The sequence below is a fragment of the Neomonachus schauinslandi genome, chromosome 10 (assembly GCF_002201575.2).
Source record: "Neomonachus schauinslandi chromosome 10, ASM220157v2, whole genome shotgun sequence".
Taxonomy (NCBI): domain Eukaryota; kingdom Metazoa; phylum Chordata; class Mammalia; order Carnivora; family Phocidae; genus Neomonachus; species Neomonachus schauinslandi.
The window spans coordinates 56,130,030-56,146,547 of NC_058412.1; positions in this window are offsets into that span (position 1 = coordinate 56,130,030).

A 16,518-nucleotide genomic window follows, 5' to 3' on the forward strand; every position below is an offset into this window, starting at 1 on the left:
GTGTGTGTGTGTGTGTGTGTGTGTGTGGTGTAGGTTGAATACCCAGTACTAAATAAACAATGGCTAATTTTTTGCTTTTTGGCTTTCTTTTTATCAAGGCTTCATTACCCTATGCAACATAAATTGCAAGATCATATGGTATCTTGCTTAAATTAATTCTAACCCTTGGTTTGGGAGCTTCCTTAGGCTTCTACATACAGTATGGACAACACTCTAGCATAATCTCATTAGCAGCACTTTTACAAATTTTACAACCTGATTATATATGTTGCTACCTCAACGCAGCTACTTACTATTGATTCTTACAGGCTTCTATTTCCAAGTTTAATTTTCTGTCCTTGAGGTTTGCTGACTGACAGGTACACAAGGACTCTTTTATTGCATAAATTTTATTACAAGTTGTATAAAAGATCTACACTATAATAAAAGGTATATTGCATAAATACCATATATAAAACTAAACATATATCCAATAAAATACGTGTAATAAAACTTGTGTCTATGGGGTATATTATAAAATGATATTTAATTTTAGTGAAGATTATTAGAGGTTTTTTAGTGGAAGATAGTGTGGATACCCTGTATTATTCAATGCAAATTCTATTAATCCAGATAGTTTAAAAAAGAATACAGATTCTTCTAAAATACACACAATGGTATATATTTTCCATGCCCTTACTTAGGTATGTAAATATATGTAAAAAGGATAAGCTGATATCCTCTTGGGAGAGTACAAAATTTGAAAGGGATCAAAAAGGACTTACCTTAACTAAAATATTCCAGTTTTTTTTTTTAAACAGGGGGGATGTTTTCATGTATTTCCCATGTAATTAAAATTAACATTTAAAAAATAAATCTAGGGCACCTGGGTGGCTCAGTTGGTTAAGCGACTGCCTTCGGCTCAGGTCATGATCCCGGAGTCCTGGGATCGAGTCCCACATCGGGCTCCCGACTCATCGGAGAGCCTGCTTCTCCCTCTGACCCTATCCCCTCTCATGCTGTTTCTCTCTCTTTCTCTCTCAAATAAATAAATAAATAAAATCTTTTAAAAAAATTAAAAAATAGGGCGCCTGGGTGGCTCAGTTGGTTAAGCGACTGCCTTCGGCTCAGGTCATGATCCTGGAGTCCCGGGATCGAGTCCCGCATCGGGCTCCCTGCTCGGCAGGGAGTCTGCTTCTCCCTCTGACCCTCCTCCCTCTCATGCTCTCTGTCTCTCATTCTCTCTCTCTCAAATAAATAAATAAAAATCTAAAAAAAAATAAAAATAAAAAAATAAAAAATAAAAAATAAATCTAATTTAAAACAAAATTTTATTAAGGTACAATACACATGCAAAAAAATGCACAAAGGACACTTTTACACTCAAGACATTTTCACTAAGTGAATCCAGCTATGTAATCACACCGAGGTCAAGAAATACAATATTACAAGCACCCCAGAGGATGCCCCCACACCTCCTCTCAATCACTGTCCCCTCTCTCCATCCCAGAGGAAAACATTACCCAGCTTCTAACAACAAAGATGAATTTTTGACTTTATGTAAATGTAATCATTATGATATATATTCTTTTGTCTCATTTGTTTGCTCAACATCCTGTTGAAAGATTCATTCATTCTTGTTTCCTGAGGCTGTCATTGCACTCAGAATTGGACTATTAACAGATGACTTTTTAAATAAGGGTTCAGTGCCCCTAAACAGTTTTTTTTTTAAATAACTAAGTATGTTTGAATTTCACTTTTCACATGATTTAGGGGGAAAAATTATGCCGGAAAACAGTATCCAACCATCAACATGTAAGCTCCTGACCTCCAAGTGATCTATCATCACCAAAAGACAAGTAAATTATCAGAACAGCAGAAGTTTTAATTTAAGAATCATTTGAATTATCTAGATAAAATGCATAAAATTTGATTAAATTCAGAATTTATGTTTAACCTAAATAAGATATTCAGTTACTTTGACATCGTGATTAAAATCTGATGGAATAGCTTGCTACTGAAAAGAAACACGAAGCTTGTGGGGGCAGTGATATATTTAAATCTCTAATGAAAGATTAAAAAGGGATATGTTCCATGGCCAAACTCCCCAACAGCAGCGTGAGGAACAGCATGGAGCTTTTGTCACAAGCTCTTTCAGGACTTGAAGCTTAACAAGTCTAAAATAAAAATATGTGAGTTTATAGACATGAAAACAGAACCTAGTAAAACTAAGCCTGGGCCCTGCCTCTGCCATTGGCTTGGAGGCTTAGGATCTGCTTCTTCTACTTCCTGGGATTATTTCTTGTCTGTGTTATGGTCTTCCTGAGTCTAGCTGAGATCATCGCCTACAACTCCCAGATGAAGCCGTAAACCCTCTTCAAACTCTGACTCATCTGCCGACCTGTATTACAGATAAGGCGTAGACAGCAAGAGGACTGAGCAGGGAGTTAACTCTTTCTACCACTGCTAAAGCTGCATAGCAATAGAATCCAGTGGTTTCCAACCTTTCCAGGAGGAAGATCCCACTGAATGCACTTTGCTGCTTAGCTTTGGTTGTTGCTCTGAACTGTTGCCAGGCAGAGCCCATACTCTCTGTGCTCAAGACGCACAGGTGATTGTCAGGCATGTGTCCCAGTTAACTGTTGGTGGCACACCCTGAAATCATCAGTATCCCTGTTTTGAAATAACAGTATCACTGTTCTCTTACAAAATATTAAAAATAGCCCTCAGATACCTGTGACGACTTTCAGATTTGTTACCACGCCCCCCCCCCCCCCCCCCCCCCCGCTTATTATAAAGATGAGTGGCCTGAGGTGCAGAGTTAAATGATGGAATAATGAATGTAGTTATATCATGGGATATAGACGCTAGTGGGAAGCATACTGACCCATGAATTCGAAGGCCTGGGTTCTAGTCTTCACTTTAAGAATGCTTAGCTTTGTGATCCTGGCCAGACTTTCTAAACTTTTCTCACTTTATACATTTCTGTTTGTTTTTTACCCCAAATAAATACATTACTCTTTCAATTTATAAAAAATAGTATCATTTTACAACACAGAATTATAACATTGACATTCATGTTCCATTATATTTTTTCAGTGGTGATGTTCTAATTAGGGTGAGCATTGTATGTTCCTCGTATACTTATTCCTCATATACTTGTTCTTTCCTTATTCTCCTTCCCTTGTTGCCTTTTTCTCCTCAGTTAGCAGAATAAGATTCTCCATGTTCACCCCAATGACCTGTATTAACATTTCTAGACATGTGATCGCTTCTTCATATTTGTTCAGGTAAATGTACATAATTGACACGTTATACTTGAATCAAATTCCCTATAAATTATAAATGCAATGTACTGGTGCCTGAAATAATGTTGTCTTCAGTGACAGACTGGTCATCTCCGGTGGCAAAGAAAACCTAAATATGCTAAAGTAGACTAACTCCTATTGGAGACCTATCACATAATTTTGGTAACATGGCACCTTCACTTAACACCTAATGCAGAGAACTTGAGTTTCCTTTTGAATATCTGGATGAGATTTTATCTTGGAATGTGAAGTTGCTGGAGAAACTGACCTGTTCAAACCTGTTTGGGCATTCTTAAGGATAAATGATTGCTCTTTACTCTGGTTAAGATTATAGACTTTCCATTGTTGATTTGGTCTGACAATCACAAAAATGTAGAAAAGCCTTTGTTAAGGATTATAGACAGTTTTGTAAATTTTGAGGACCTCAAGGAAAAGAGTTTACTAGGGATTTGCTAGTATCAACTTTGCACAACTTTGAGGTGCAATCTATTACTCATTTAGGAAGCATGGAATGAGATCACTAAGCATGTTATAGCATAACACTATTCCTAAAAATGAACACTAGTCCACTTACGGGAGGTTAAGAGGAGTTGAAGGTCTAAATAAATTAAGCTCTAAAGAAAATAATAAAGTCTCCATCTTAGTAGGAACAGTGGCTATTTATTGAGCAACTCGTTTCTGCCACACACTATACTAAGCCCTTTTAATGTATTATTTAACTTAACTAAATTTTCACAACAATCCCATGACGTGAGTACTAGTACCACTATTTTACAGGTAAGAGAAGTGAGACTAACAGAGGTTAAAATCAGCTTCTAAAGTCACAGCTGGTAGGGACATCAGAATTCAAAGCCAAGTCTATCTGATTTTAAGTCTGAGTTCTTTCCAGGATAAAATACTGCTGCTGTTTTTCATTCTGTGCTTTTTTTTGTTTTGTTTTGGTTAATAATTAATCATATAAATACTACATGAATTAATTCTTCTTTTAGCATCTGGTGCATTATACATACACTTGAAGTCCCTCTTTATGCTCATCATTAATCCCAGTTCCCTCTCATCTTCCTCAGAAATAACATTGCTTTAAGTTTTGGAAGATCCTAAGAGATCATTCTTAGAATATCCACTAGATACACAGGAAAAGATACTCAACATCATTAGCCATAATGGGAATGCAGATTAAAATCACAATTAGATACCACTACACACCTATCAGACTATTAAGTGACTAAAATAAAAAATAGTGATAACATCAAATGCTGGTAAAAATACAGAAACTGGATCTTTCAGACATTGCAGATCAGAATATAAAGTGAAACATTCAGTCTAGAAAATATGTCTGTCAATTCCTTATGAAACTAAACATCACTTACCCACAACCCAGCAATTGTATGCTTAAACTTTTACCCTAGAGAAATGAAAACAAACTTTCACAAAGGAAACTATACAGGAATGTTCATAGCAGTCTTACTTGCAATAACCAAAAACTGGAAACAACCCAAATGTCCTTTAATGAGCAAATGGCTAAGCAATGTATGTTTCATCCTTACCATGGAATTCTACATAGCAATAAAAAGAAACAAACTATCTGAGAGTCCAAGATGTTGGAGGAGTAGCAGACCTTAGTTTCGTCTAGTCCCAGGAGTTCAGCTACATAGCTATCAGATCATTCTGAACACCTGCGAACTCAACCGGAGATCTAAGAAAAGAATTGCTGCAACTCTACAAATAGAAAAACGACCACTCTTTGCAAGGTAGGAGGTGTGGAGAAGGGAATCCGAGGTGATATGTGGGAAGATAAACCGCAGGGGGAGGGAATCTCCATAAGCCGGCTCTCAGACAGTGATACAGCAGCGGAGTGCAACACTGGAACTTTTAGAAGTCTGCTCTGGTGAAGGACGTCCCTGCCTGAAAGGTGCTCAGGTGGCCAAGGTGGGCGGAATCCTAGTTGGGACAGTGTTGTCTCAGGATCTCACAGAAAGAACAGGGGTGCCTGAGTGCAGCAGAGTCTCCAGGCATCAGACCAGGGAAGCCAGCTGCAATCAGGAAGCCCAGGAGAGGGCTCTCAGCTCGGTGTTGCCGTGAACCACAGCGCAGATGGGCAACTGCTCTCTGAGCAGGGGTCCAGAAAGCGGCAGAACTGCCTGTTGACCCCTTTCGCTCCCCCCAGGGGGAGGAGTTTGCAGGGTTTGGAGACTCCAAATGGGGTCGCATCTCTGAGATAGAAATGCTTGGTCACAGGCTGGCTGAGCCTGGAGTGCGGCCAGAGACCAGGGAGACAGGAGTGATTGACTGCTTTTCCCTGAGGGCGCACTGAGGAGTGGGGGTGTGAGCGTTTAGCTCCAGGGCCTGATATTGGGAGGCTGCCATTTTCATTCTCATTCTCTAAAGCTGTGCAGAAAGCCTTCAGGGAACAAAAGCCACACAGAGCAACCCAGCACAGCTTACTTAGCCTGGCCCCCTGGCAAGAACCGTGCAGTTCCGCCTGGGGGAAAGACACCTCAGAATCAGTGCAACAGGCCTCTCCGCCAGAAGATCCGCAAGAACATCCGGCTAAGACCAAGTTTAGTGATCACACAGAACTACAAAACTCCAGTGTTAGGGGAAAAGAATATATAGAAGTCATGTTTTTTCCCCCATGATTCTTCAGTTTTTCAATTTTAATTTTTTTCTCTTTCCTTTTTCAACCAATTTCTTGTTTTATCAACTCTTTTTTTAATCCCTTTTAATTGTCATATTTACACTTACATTCTATCCTTTCATTGTATTTTATTTTATTTTTTTAATATATATATATTATATTCTCCCCTTGTGATCCAATAGTTGTTTATCTCTGCCTGAAAGGTGCTCAGGTGGCCAAGGTGGGCGGAATCCTAGTTGGGACAGTGTTGTCTCAGGATCTCACAGAAAGAACAGGCGTCCTTCACCAGAGCAGACTTCTAAATATATATATATATATATATATATATTTATATATAAGGTTTTTTTTCCTCTACAATTTTGGGACCAGTATCTTCTAACAAACAGACCAAAATGCACACAGAATCTAGTGTATTGCTGTGTTCTCTTCACCCACATGATCATATTCTCTCTCTCTTTTTTCTTCCTTTTTTAAAAAAAATTTTTTTTTATTGATTTCACAGAGAGAGAGAGAGAGAGAGAGGCAGAAGGAGAAGCAGGCTCCCCGCTGAGCAGGGAGCCTGATGCGGGACTCGATCCCAGGACCCTGGGATCATGACCTGAGCCAAAGGCAGACGCTTAACCATCTGAGCCACCCAGGCGCCCTTCTTCCTTTTTTTAATCAAAGTCTTTTTAAATTTTCATCTTCACACTTACATTCTATTCCTTCAATGCATTTAATTTTATTTTTGTATATGTATGTTTTTCTTTCTTTACAATTTTGGGACCTGGTTTTCTAACAAACAGACCAAAATACACACAGGATCCAGTGTATTGCTCTGTTCTGTTTTAATTTTTTTTGGTTTTGGGACTCTTCTGATTTGTTTAGTGTATATTTCTCAGAGTTGTTGTTGCCATTTTAGTATTTTGTTCTCTTTTTCATCTATTCTTCTCTGGACAGAATGACAAGATGGAAAAACTCACCTCAAAAAAGAGAACAAGAGGCAGCACTGACTGCCAGGGACCTGATCAGTATGGACATAAGTAAGATGTCAGAATTAGAGTTCAGAATGACGATTATAAAGATACTAGCTGGGCTTGAAAAAAACATAGACGACACTAGAGAATCCCTTTCTGGAGAAATAAAAGAATTAAAATCTAATCAAGTCAAAATCAAAAAGGCTATTAATGATATGCAATAAAAAATGGAGGCTCTAACTGCTAGGATAAGTGAGGCAGAAGAGAGAATTAGTGATATAGAAGACAAAATGATGGAGAATAAAGAAGCTGAGAAAAAGAGAGAGAAACAACTACTGGATCACAAGGGAAGAATTCGAGAGATAAGTGATACCATAAAGTGAATAATTGGTCTCCGAGAAGAAGAGGAAAGAGAGAGGGGCAGAAGGTATATTGGAGGAAATTATAGCAGAGAATTTCTCTAATCTGGGGAAGGAAACAGGAATTCAAGTCCAGGAGGCACAGAGAACCTTCCTCACTATCAATAAAAATAGGTCAACACCTCAACATATAATAGTCAAACTTGTAAATTTCAGACACAAAGAGAAAATCCTGAAAACAGCTCAGGACAGGAAGTCCATGACCTACAAGGGTAGAAACATTAGACTAGCATCAGACCTATCCACAGAGACCTGGCAGGCCTGAAAGGACTGGCATGATATATTCAGGGTGCCAAATGAGAAAAATATGCAGCCAAGAATACTTTACCCAGCTAGGATATTATTAAAGATAGGAGGAGAGATAAAAAGCTTCAGAAAAGAAAGAGAAACTAAAAGAATTTATGATCACTAAACCAGCCTTGTAAGAAATATTAAAGGGGATCCTTTAAGCAGAGAGAGCCCAAAAGTAACATAGACCAGAAAGGAACAGAGATAATATACAGAAACAGTGACTTTATAGGTAATACAATGGCCCTAAATTCATATCTTTCAATAGTTACTCTGAGTGTAAATGGACTGAATGCCACAATCAAAAGACACAGGGTATCAGATTGGACAACAAAAACAAGACCCATTGATATGCTCTTGCAAGAGACTCATTTTAGACCCAAAGACACCTCCAGATTGAAAGTGAGGGGGTAGAAAACCATTTACCATGCTAATAGACATCAAAAGATAGTTGGGGTAGCAATCCTTATATCAGACAAATTAGATTTTAACTAAAGACTAATGAAAGATGAGAAAGGACACTATACCATAATTAAAGGGTCTATCCAACAAAAAGATCTAACAATTATAAATATTTATGCCCCTAACATGAGAGCAGCCAATTATATAAACCAATTAATAACAAAATTAAAGAAACACATTGATAATAATACAATAATAGTAGGGGACTTTAACACCCCAGTCACTGCAATGGACAGATCATCTAAGCAGAAGATCAACAAGGAAACAAGGCCTTTGAATGACACACTGGATCAGATAGACTTCACAGATATATTCAGAGCATTGCATCCTAAAGCAACAGAGTACACATTCTTCTCGAGTGCACATGGAACATCTCCAGGATAGATCACATACTGGGTCACAAATAGATCACATACTAGATCCCATACCAAAAGATTGGGATCATTCCCTGCATATTTTTAGACCACAGTGCTCTGAAACTTGAACCCAATCACAAGAGGAAATTTGGAAAGAGCTCAAATACATGGAGGCTAAAGAGCATCCTACTAAAGAATGAATGGATCAACCAGGTAATTAAAAAAGAATTTTAAAAATTCATGGAAACAAATGAAAATGAAAACACAACTGTTCAAAACCACCCCAAAGGCAGCCTTAAGAGGGAAGTACATAGCAATACAAGCCTTTCTCAAGAAACAAGAAAGGTCTCAAATATACAACCTAGCCTTACACCTCAAGGAGCTGGAGAAAGAACAGCAAATAAAGCCTAAATCCAGCAGGAGAAGAGAATTAATAAAGATCAAACAGAAATCAATGAAATAGAAACCAAAAGAACAGTAGAATAGATCAATGAAACTAAGAGCTGGTTCTTTGAAAGAATTAGTAAGATTGATAAACTCCTGGCCAGACTTATCAAAAAGAGAAAGGACCCAAATAAATAAAACCATGAATGAAAGAGGAACGATCACAATCAACACCAAAGAAATACAAACAATCACCAGAACATATTATGAGCAACTATATGCCAACAAATTAGACAATCTGGAAGAAATGGGTGCATTCCTAGAGACGTATAAGCTACCAAAACTGAAACAGGAAGGGGGCGCCTGGGTGGCTCAGTCGTTAAGTGTCTGCCTTCGGCTCAGGTCATGATTCCAGGGTCCTGGGATCGAGTCCCACATCGGGCTCCCTGCTCGGCGGGAAGCCTGCTTGCCCCTCTCCCACTCCCCCTACTTGTGTCCCCTCTCTCGCTGTGTCTTTCTGTGAAATAAATAAATAAATAAATAAATAAATAAATAAATAAATAAAAAATAAACTGAAACAGGAAGAAATAGAAAACCTGAACAGACCCATAACCACAAAGGAAATTGAAGCAGTAATCAAAAATCTCCCAACAAACAAGAGCCCAGGGCTGAATGGCTTCCCAGGGGAATTCTACCAAACATTTAAAGAAGAATTAATACCTATTTTTCTGAAGCTGTTTCAAAAAATAGAAATAGAAGGAAAACTTCCAAGCTAGTTCTATGAGGCCAGCATCACCTTGATCTCAAGACCAGACAAAGACCCCACCAAAAAGGAGAATTACAGACCAATATCCCTGATGAACATGGTTGCAAAAATTCTCACCAAGATACTAGCCAATAGGATCCAACAGTACATTAAAAGGATTATTCACCATGAGCAAGTGGGATTTATTTCCAGGCTGCAAGGGTGGTTCAACAACTGCAAATCAATCAATGCAATACACTACATTAATAAAAGAAAGGACAAGAACCATATGATCCTCTCAATAGATGCAGAAAAACATTTGACAAAGTACAGTATCCTTTCTTGATAAAAACTCTCTGCCTTGTAGGAATAGAGGGAACATACCTCAATATCATAAAAGCCGTATACGAAAAGCCCACAGTGAATATCATTCTCAATGGGGAAAAAATGAGAGCCTTTCCCCTAAGGTCAGGAACACAGCAGGGATGCCCCCTCTCACCACTCTTATTCAACATAGTACTAGAAGTCCTAGCTTAAGCAATCAGACAACAAATGGAAATAAAAAGCATCCAAATTGGCAAAGAAGTCAAATTCTCACTCTTCGCAGATGATGTGATATTCTATGTGGAAAACCCAAAAGACTCCACCCCAGAATTGCTAGAACTCATACAGGAATTCAGCAAAGTGGCAGGATATAAAATCAATGCACAGAAATCAGTTGTGTTTCTATATACTAACAATGAGACAGAAGGAAAAGAAATTAAGAAGTTGATCCCATTTACAATTGCACCAAAAACCATTAGATACCTAGGAATAAACCTAAAGAGGCAAAGAATCTGTACTCAAAAAACTATAGAACACTCATGAAAAAAAAACTGAGGAAGATACAAAGAAATAGAAAAACATTCTATGCTCATGGATTGGAAGAAAAATTTTGTTAAAATGTCTATGCTGCCTAGAGCAATCTACACATTTAATGCAATTCCTATCCAAATAACATCAACAATTTTCACAGAGCTGGAACAAACAATCCTAAAATTTGTATGGAACCAGAAAAGACCCCGAATAGCCAGGGGAATGTTGAAAAAGAAAACGAAAGCTGGTGGCATCACAATCCTGGACTTCAAGCTCTATTACAAAGCTGTAATCATCAAGATCAATGGAACAGAATCAAGCTCTATTACAACAGATCAAGCTCTATTACAAAGCTGTAATCATCAAGATCAATGGAACAGAATAGAGAGCCCAGAAATGGGTCCTCAACTCTATGGTCAACTAATATTCGACAAAGCAAGAAACAATATCCAATGGAAAAAAGACAGTCTTTTCAACAAATGGTGTTGGGAAAATTGGACAGACACATGCAGAAGAATGAAACTGGACCATTTCCTTACACCACACACAAAAATAGACTCAAAATGGATGAAAGACCTAAATGTGAGACAGGAATCCATCAGAATTCTTGAGGATAACACAAGCAGCAACCTCTGTGAACTCGGCCACAGCAACTTCTTGCTAGACACGTCTCCAAAGGCAAGGGAAACAAAGGCAAAAATGAACTATTGGGACTTCATCAAGATAAAAAGCTTCTGCACAGCAAAGGAAACAGTCAACAAAACCAAAAGACAACCGAAAGAATGGGAGAAGGTATTTGCAAATGACGTACCAGATAAAGGGCTAGTATCCAAAATCTATAAAGAACTCATCAAACTCAACACCCAAAGAACAAATAATTCAATCAAGAAATGGGCAGAAGACTTGAACAGACATTTCTCCAAAGAAGACATCCAAATGGCCAACAGACACATGAAAAAATGCTCCATGTCACTCGGCATCAGGGAAATACAAATCAACACCACAATGAGATACCACCTCACAGGGGTCAGGATGGCAAAAATTAACTCAGGAAATGACAGATGTTGGCGAGGATGTGGAGAAAGGGGAATCCTCTTACACTGTTGGTGGGAATGCAAGCTGGTGCAGCCACTCTGGAAAACAGTATGGAGGTTCCTCAAAAAGTTGAAAATAGAGCTAGCTGCCCTATGGCCCAGCAATTGCACTACTAGGGATTTACCCCAAAGATACAAATATAGTAATCCAAAGGGGTACCTGCACCCCAGTGTTTATAGCAGCAATGTCCAGAATAGCCAAACTATGGAAAGAACCCAGATATCCACTGACAGATGAACGGATGAAGAAGAAGTGGTATATATATACAATGGAATATTACTCAGCCATCAAAAAATGAAATATTGCCATTTGCAACAATGTGGATGGAACTAGAGGGTATTATGCTAAGTGAATTAAGTCAATCAGAGAAAGACAATTATGATGATGCCACTCATATGTGGAATTTAAGAAACAAAACAGAGGATTATAAGGGAAGAGAGGAAAAAATAAAGATGAAATCAGAGAGGGAGACAAACCATAAGACTCTTAATCATAGGAAACAAACTGAGGGTTACTGGTGGGGGGTTGGGGTAACTGGGTGATGGACATTAAGGAAGGCACATGATGTAATGAGCACTGGGTATTATATAAGACTGATGAATCACTGACCTCTACCTCTGAAACTAATGATACATTATATATTAATTAATTGAATTTAAAAAAAGAAAAGAACTATCAATACACAAAACAAGAACTTGAATTGATCTCAAGGGAATTAGGCTACATGGAAAAAAAATCTTAAAAGGGCTACATACTCTTTAATGCCATTTATATAACATTCTAGAAATGACAAAATTGTAGAGATGGAGAACAGATGAGTGGTTGCCAGGTGTTTGGGATGGGGTCTGGGGAGCATATTGGGTATGATTTTAAACGGGTAGCATGAGAGATCTTTGGGTGATGGAGCAGGTCTCTATCTGGATTGTGGTGGTGGTTACATGAATCTGCTTATGTGATAAAATTGCACAGAAGTGTACATACACACACGTGTGCACACGCGAGTGCATATGTGGTGATATCTGAATAAAGTTGTGGATTGTATCAATGTCACTTTCCTGTTTTGATGCAATGTGTTATCATTGGCAGAAACTGGAGCACAGGTACATGGGACCTTTCTATATTATTTTTTTTACAACTCCCTGTTGATCTATAATTATTTAATATTTTAAAAGTCAAGTTCAAAACATATTCATTGCATACACATGTTCCTGTATAAAATTTCTAGTATTAACTTTTGCTTGTATGTGGTGTTTTCCATAAATACTATCATCCTGAAGTGTCATTCTGCAAACTAGATTTCTCACTCAACGTTCTGGGTTTTTTTTTTAAAGATTTGATTGATTGATTTAGAGTACATGCATGAGAGAGGGGGGTGGGGACAGAGGGAGAAGGAGAAAGAATCTCAAGCAGACTCCGTGCTAGAGCAAGATGTACGGCTCCATCTCAGGACCCTGAGCTCATGACCTGAGCCAAAATCAAGAGTCAGATGCTTAATCGACTGATCCACCCAGGCGCCCCTCAACATTCTGTTTTGGGGTCCATCCAAAATTAATACATAGAGACCTAGGTCTTGTAACTACTGGATAGGGTTCTAATATATGAATATGTCATGTTTTATTTATCCCTCCCCAATTTATGAACATTTAGATTTTTTTTTCAATTTTTGCTTATTACAAAGCTTGGTGTAATGAATATTCTTGTATGTAACCTGTTGTGCACATGGACAAGAGTTTTTCTAGTGTGTTATTTCCTGTGCTTAGAGGTAATCAAAATACTGTCAATATTTATTGAGGACTGGCTATAATATTGTTTTGATTGATGAGGGAATGGGGACGTTAACTCACTCACCAAAAGTCACTCAGTAAGTGGCAGAGCCAGAATTCAAACCCATCCTGTCCAATTCCCAAGCCATATTCCTAACCACTGCGGTGGGTTGCTGCCCACCAGCAGTGTTCAGTGAAAACCTTCTGGGTGTCTTCCCTGCATGTGGATCCAGGTGTCCTCAATCTGTACTTTGCAGTTTAATCCTTCAACCTAAAATGGTGTCTTTTTATTTATTCTGGTTAATTAAATCATCTTGATTTGAGACCATAATATTTCAGCATGTTGAGATAAATATTTACTTGAAACACCAGGGTTTTTAGAGAATTTCCTGTAAAGTATACCTGCCAAAAATGTTGAACTTGAATCTAATCAGGTTTCTAGTGTTAACTTCCATTTAGAGGAAATAAAAAGAATAGAGGAATAGTTTAGTGATACCATGGGGAAGGAACTCGTATAACCAAAATGTAGAACCCAGATATCCATGAAAAAATATATATGTATATATTTGTGGGGGTGGGGTGGAGAGAGTTCTCTAAATTAAAAGGAACTTAGGAAACTTGATAAACACTCATAAAAAGGAGATCTTATTTGTACTTGAATTTAAATAAACCATTTTTTAAAAAGACATTTTTGAGATAAGTAGGGAAATGGGATTTTCTGTTACTAGATGATGTAGAAGGATGCCAAGGGATTATTGTTAATTTTGTTACATGCTCTAAAGGCATTGTGGTTATGTAAGAAGATGCCCAATTTATTTTTATTTATTTTTATTTTTTTAAAGATTTTATTTATTTACTTGACAGAGAGAGATACAGCGAGAGGGAGAGCACAAGCAGGGGGAGTGGGAGAGGGAGAGGCAGACTCCCCCTGAGCAGGGAGCCCGATGCGGGGCTCGATCCCAGGACCCTGGGATCGTGACCAGAGCCAAAGGCAGATGCTTAACGACTGAGCCACCCAGGCGCCCCGAAGATGCCCACTTTAAAGAAGAGATTCTTACCAAAGTATCTTCAGGTAAAATGATACAATGTTTGGAATTTGCTGTAAAATACTCTGCAGGAAAAAAAAGAAGGGTAGATACAGCAAATAGGCAAAATCTTGACAACATTGAATCTGGAAGATAAATATATAGGAGTTCATTGTACTCTTCTATCTACTTTTTACTATTTTACAAATAAATTTTAAAGTATTTTAAATTACAAAGTAATAGAAAACATGGCAGGGTGAAGATAAAGTTTAGAAAAGGAAGAGAAAAAAATAGAGTTCATAATCTGCTACCCAGAGACAATCACCATTAAAACTTAGGTGCATTTTCTTCTAGTACTTTTCTATGCATCTTTTGATTAGATTTTCATAATGGAGATAAAAATCTTGATATAGGGGCACCTAGGTGGTTCAGTTGGTTAAGCATCCAACTCTTGATCCCAGCTCAGATCTTGATCTCAGGGTCATGAGTTCAAGCCCTGCATTGGCCTCCACACTGGGCATGGAGCCTACTTAAAAAAAGAATTTTTTTTAAATTTATGATTTTAACAATTTTTAAATATAGAATTCAGTGACATTGAGTATATTCATACCGTTGTGCAACCATCACCACCATCCACTTCTGGACTTTTACATTATACCAAACAGAAACTCTGTCCCCATTAAACACTAACTCCCTATTCCTGCCTCCCCAGCCCCTGGCAGTCACTACTCCACTTTCGGTCTCTATGAATTTGACTCCTCTAAGTGCCTTATATATCATGGAATCATGCAGTTTGTCCTTTTTTTCTTTAAGATTTTATTTATTACACACAGAGAAAGAAAGAGCATGAGAGGAGGGAGGGTCAGAGGGAGACGCAGACTCCCTGCTGAGCAGGGAGCCCAATGTGGGACTTGAACCCAGGACCCTGGGATCATGACCTGAGCCAAAGGCAGACGCTTAACTGACTGAGCCACCTAGGCACCCAAAAAAGAATCTTGATATAATTTTGCATCCCACTTTTCTCCTTTACATATATAAGCATTTTTAATATTGTCATGAATTCTCTTAAGCATCATATTTAATGATGGCATAATAGTTCATTGAATAGTTATACCCAGGCTGCATTTGATACATCTCCTCTGTGCTTCCATATCATTCTATTAAGATTTCTAATAAAATATTTATTCTGTATCATATTTTTTGTGTGGGGGAAGGTGCAATCTCTTCCTATATACTAAACCGAACACAGTGCTTGATACATAGTAAATACTTAATAAAAGTTTATATAAATTAAATGAAAAAATTGATACTTTTTTGGATTGTTCAATTAGCGATGTATAATGGTCCATGTTACTTCATTCTGCCAATCAAAAATGTCATGAAAGTCCATGTTGGATTCATTATTTGAATGACATTTTACTGCATATCTCTGGCCTTCCAGTCTATTAACCCAATCAAAAAATAAAATTACTTTTGTTAATAAACCTTCCCTTGTTCTTATTGCTCACCACAATAAGATGAACTGATGAAGCATTCCCATAGTAATCTACAAGAATTATACTGTGTAGCAACACCAAAATTGTTTGTCTGGCAGCAAACTAGTTTTCCATGAATCTTTCATAAGAATGCTGCAAAATTTTAACTAATGTAAAAAATTAATATTTTCCATGACTGAGTATATACATGACCATGGTGATGTCTGCCATGGCCTGGAGCAAAGTAGGTGATGTGACAAGAGCATAAAGCAGCATACAATTTGCTTTGAGGTAATTGCCTTATAATGTGACAAAAAACAGGCACCAAAGAAAGCTTGTTTGTATCCTAGAACATGAATAAACTAGCTTTGGAAGAATAAGATTGTCAAAGAAAAATCAAAAAACAATTCAATGAATCAATTATTAGCATGCTATTTTTTTGTGTGTGTAAGAGAGATAACCGACAGATTGATTCTATCTAATGAAAACAAGAATGAGATTTATATAACAAGGAAAATGGGAAAGAGGTTGGGAAGAAAAAAAAACACTGGGTACAATGAATTTGTTTTCCTTTTATTAGGTAAGTGCTGCATAAAGGTGGTTAGCAACAATTTGGGGTGTTTATGGATTCCCTAGAAAGGTTAGCTGTGGAATATGCATCATGAGCTATCTTTGTGTGATGTTTGCCTCTGTCCTTTGTTAGCATCTTTTGTTCATCTTAAGTAGGCCAGGTATGCACATCAAAATTTCTCCAGTGCTTCCAAGTCAGA